The sequence below is a fragment of the Mesoplodon densirostris genome, chromosome 9, assembly GCF_025265405.1.
Source record: "Mesoplodon densirostris isolate mMesDen1 chromosome 9, mMesDen1 primary haplotype, whole genome shotgun sequence".
Lineage (NCBI taxonomy): Eukaryota > Metazoa > Chordata > Mammalia > Artiodactyla > Ziphiidae > Mesoplodon > Mesoplodon densirostris.
In genome coordinates, this window is record NC_082669.1 from 92,157,494 (window position 1) to 92,162,663 (window position 5,170).

Sequence of the window (5,170 nt, forward strand, 5' to 3'; positions counted from 1 at the left end):
ATCTCAAAAAAAAAAAAACAAAACCAAGATCAAAATGAAAATTTCCCCAAAGAGATAGAAATCATAAAAATGAACCAAGCAGAGATTCTGGAGCTGAAGAACTCAATATATGACATGAAAAATGCAGTAGAATCTGCAGCAGAGCAGAGTAAATGGAAGACAGAGCAAGTGCGTTAGAGATTAGGAATTTGGAAAGAACCCAATGAGAGGCAACAAAACAAAACAAAACCAGTATGAAAGAGAGTGGAAAACGCCTACGTGGTCTATGGTATTCCATCAAAAGGACAGATATAATAACTGGGGTTCCAGAAAGAGAGAGAGGGAGATGGGAGCAGAAAATTTATTTAAAGAAATAATAGCTGTGAACTTCCTAAACCTGAGGAGAGAATTGGGCACCCAAATACACGCTAATAGATCATCCTATTGGTCATGATGTATAACACTTTTAATGTGTATCTGCTCTAGGTTTTTGCTTTGCAGTTACCGTGAGGCTTCCACAAGACATCTAACAGATAACACGGTACATTTTAATTTGATAGCAGCTTGACTTCAATCATCTACAAAAGTTTCACCCTTTTACTTCTCCCTTTTTATATTTTTGACATTTCTCAGGATATAGAAAGAATTCTAAAAGCAGCTAGGGAAAAAAGGATTGTAACCTACAAAGGAACACCCATTAGGCTATCAATGGGTTTTTCAGTAGAAACCCTACAGGCCAAGAGTGTGGAATGGCATATTCAAAGGGTTGAAAGAAAAATCTTGCTAGCCATGAATGGTCTATCTAGCAAAGTTATCCTTCAGTTATGAAGAAGAAATAAAGCCTTTCCTAGACAAAAGCTGAGAGAGTTCATTACCACTAGACCTGCCTTGCAAGAAATGCTGAAAGGAGTTCTTTGAGCTGAAATGAAAAGAAGCTAATCAGTGACAAAAAATACAAAAGTATATAACACACTGGTAGAGATAAATATACAATCAGACCTAGAAACTAAATCTGTAATAGGATAGTTTGTTAACCACTTAATTTTAGTATAAAGGTGAAAGGAAAAGAGTATTAAAAGTAATAATAGCTACCATAATGTATTAATGAATATGCAATATAAAAATGCAACATCGAAAATATAAAAACAAAGAAGTAAAAGGGTGAAACTTTCATAGATGACTGAAGTCAAGCTGCTATCAAATTAAAATGCACTGTGTTACCTGTTAGATGTCTTGTGTAAGCCTCATGGTAACCACAAAGCAAAAACCTAGAGCAGAAACACATTAAAAGGGTTATACTCTTTCGTTCAGGCCCGTGGCACCGGCAGGATGGGCAAGTGTTGCGGTCTTCGTACTGCGAGGAAGCTCTGTAGCCACTGACGAGACCAGAAGTGGCATGATAAACAGTACAAGAAAGCCCATTTGGGCACAGCCCTGAAGGCCAACCCTTTGGAGGCACTTCTAATGCCAAGGGAACTGTGTTTGAAAAAGTAGGGTTGAAGCCAAACAGCCAAATTCTGTCAGGATTCAGCTCATCAGGAAGGGTGTCAGGATTCAGCTCAACAAGAATGGCAAAAAAAATCACAGCCTTTGTACCCTATGATGGTTGTTTGAATTTTACTGAGGAAAATGATGAAGTTCTGGTTGCTGGATTTGGTCGCAAAGGTCATGTTGTTGGTGACATTCCTGGAGTCTGCTTTAAGGTTGTCAAACTAGCCGATGTCTCTCTTTTGGCCTTATACAAAGGCAGGAAGGAAAGACCAAGATCATAAGTTTTGATGATGAAAGCATGATAGTAATAAATTTCCATATGCCAAAAAAAAGAAAAAAAAAGCATTATACATCATGACCGAGAGGGATTTATCTCTGGGATGCAAGGATAGTTCAACATATGCAAATGTGATATACCATATTAAAAGAATGAAAGATAAAAATCATATGATAATCTCAATAGATGCAGAAAAGGCTTTTGACAAAATACATCATTTCATCATTAGAACCCTCAACAAATTTGGTATAGAAAGACCATACCTCAGCATCATAAAGGCAAATATGATCAACACACAGCTTACACTGTACTCATCAGTGAAAAGTTGAAAGCTTTTCCTCTAAGATCAGGAATAAGACAAGGGTGCCCACTCTCACGACTCTTATTCAATATGGTACTGGAAGTCCTACTTAGGAGCAACTAGGCAAGACAAAGATATGAAAGTCATCCAAATCAGAAAGCAAAAAGTAAAACTGTCACTATTTGCAGATGGCATGATCCTATATATAGAAAACCCTAAGGACTCAACCAAAATACTGTTTGTTGGAACTAATCAACAAATTCAGTAAAGTTGCAGGATATAAAAGCAGCATACAAAAATCAATTATTTCTAAACACTAACAACAAAACATCTGAAAAAGAAGTAAACAATCATTTTGATTCAGTAGCATCAAAAACAATAAAATACTTGAAATAAAGTAACCAAGGAGATGAAAGACCTATACAATGAAAACTATAAGACATTAATAAAAGAAACTGAAGAAGACACAAATGGAAAGATATCTCGTGTTCATGAATTGGAACAATTAATATTGTCAAAATGTTTATACTACCTAAAGCCATCTATAGATTCAATGCAATCCCTATCAAGATTCCAATGGCATTTTTCACAGAAATGGGAAAAAATCCTAAAGTTTGTATGGAACCACAGAAGACCCTGAATAGCCAAAGCAACCTTAAGAAAGAAGAACAAATTCGGAGGTATCACAATTCCTGAAACAGTATGGTACTGGCATAAAAATAAACACATAGACCAATGGAACAGAATAGAGCCCAGAAGTAAACCTACGCATATATGGTCAACTAATTTACAACAAAGGAGCCAAGAATGTACAATGGAGAAAGGACAGTCTCTTCAATAAACAGTGTTGGGAAAACTGGACAGCCACATGAAAAAAATAAAATTGGACTATCTTACACTGCACACAAAAATTAACTCATAATGAATTAAACACTTGAATATATGACCTGAAACCATAAAATTCCTAGGAGAAAACATAGGTGGTAACTCCTTGACATAGGTCATGGTGATAAATTTTTTAATCTGACACCAAAAGTAAAAGCAAGAAAAGCAAAAATAAACAAGTGGGACTAGATCAAACAAAAAAGCTGCACAGTAAAGGAAACCACCAACAAAATTAAAAGGCAACCTACTGAATGGGAGAAAATATTTGCAAATCATACATCTGATAATGGGTTCATATACAAAATATGTAAAGAACTCATACAACTCAATAGCAGAAATATAAACAATTCAATTAAAAGCAGGCAGAAGAGGCCTTCCCTGGTGGTGCAGTGGTTGAGAGTCCACCTGCTGATGCAGGGGACACGGGTTTGTGCCCTGGTCCAGGAGGATCCCGCATACTGCGGAGCGGCTGGGCCCGTGGGCCATGGCCGCTGGGCCTGCGCGGCCGGAGCCTGTGCTCTGCAGTGGGAGAGGCCACAGCAGTGAGAGGCCCGCGTACCGAAAAAAAAAAAAAAAAAAAAAAAAAAAAACAGGCAGAATATCTGAATAGACATTTTCCCAAAGAAGACATACAGATGGTTAACAGGCGCACCTGAAAAGAGTCAGAGAAAGGCAAATACTGTATGATCTCTCTTATATGTGGAATCTAAAAAAGACAAACTTGTAAAAAATGGAGTAGAGTGGTGTTTACCAGGGGTGGGCGGTGGAGAAGTGGGGATATGTTGTTCAAGGGTATAAACTGGGAACTAGTAGATAAATAAATCCTGGAGAGCTAATGTACAGCATAGTGATTATAGTCAACAATACTGTATTATAAACTTCAAAGTTGTTAAAAGACTAGATATTAATTGTTCTCACCACAAAAAAGAAATGACAATTATGTAACATAACAGAGTGTTAGCTAATGCTATGGTAGCAATCTTACTGCAATATATAAATGGATCAAATCAACATGTTGTACACCTTAAACTTACACAACGTTATATGTCAGTTACATGTCAACAAAAAAGAATGAACATTACATAATGTAAAGTGTGAGGGATAATAAATAAATCTCTGTGTATCTATCACCCAGGTTAAGAAATAAATAATTCCAAGACCTTAGACACCCCTCCTTAATGTGTTCTTCAAGGAGCCACCTTCCATCCTAACCTTTGGGTTAATAATATCCATGTTTTTTATTTATAGTTTTACTATATAAGCATGTATCCTTATTTAGTTTTGGCTATTTGGGACTTATATAGATGGCCATATATAGTTGGAGTTGTTTCTTTCAATAAATGTAACATTTGTAAAGTTAATCTATATTGATGAATGTAGTTATTATTTAACTGTATCCATTTTTTAAATTATTTATTTATTTATTTATGGCTGTGTTGGGTCTTTGTTGCTGAGCACGGGCTATCTCTAGTTGAGGTGAGCAGGGGCTATTCTTCGTTGCCATGCACAGGCTTCTCATTGCGGTGGCTTCTCTTGTTGTGGAGTATGGGCTCTAGGCATGCGGCTTCAGTAGTTGTGACACACGGGATGAGTAGCTGTGGCCTGTGGGCTCTAGAGCGCAGGCTCAGTAGTTGTGGCACACGGGCTTAGTTGCTCCACAGCATGTGAGATCTCCCCGGACCAGGGCTCAAACCCATGCACCCTGCATTGGCAGGCAGATTCTTAACCACTGTGCCACCAGGGAAGTCCAATGTATCCATTTTTATGTTTAGGCATATTTGTTTTTTCTACATTTAGGCTTTTATAAACAATGTTTCTATGAATATTCTAGTACATATGTTTATTTTTTCCTGTTTTATTGAGATATAATTGACATACAGCACTGTATAAGCTTAAGGTAAACAGCATAATAATTTGATTTACATACATCATGAAATGACTACCATGATAAGTTTAGTGAACATCTGTCATCTTATATAGATACAAAATTAAAGGGGAAAGTGGGGGGAGGGATAAATTAGGAGTTTGGGATTAGCAATACACACTACTATATACAAAATAGATAAACAAAAGGACTGACTGTGTAGCATAGGGAACTATATTCAATAACCTATAATGGAAAAGAATCTGAAATATATATATATATAACTGAATCACTTAGCTGTACACCTGAAATTAACACAATGTTGTAAATCACCTACACTTCATAAAATTATTAAAGAAATTGAAAAAAATCT

At 36.5% G+C, this 5,170-nt stretch overlaps 1 pseudogene; it reads left to right on the forward strand.

The window, feature by feature from the left end:
- The first annotated feature begins 1,308 nt into the window (after positions 1-1,308).
- On the forward strand, positions 1,309-1,789 carry LOC132496256 (small ribosomal subunit protein uS12-like; annotated as a pseudogene).
- The last annotated feature ends 3,381 nt before the right edge of the window (positions 1,790-5,170 follow it).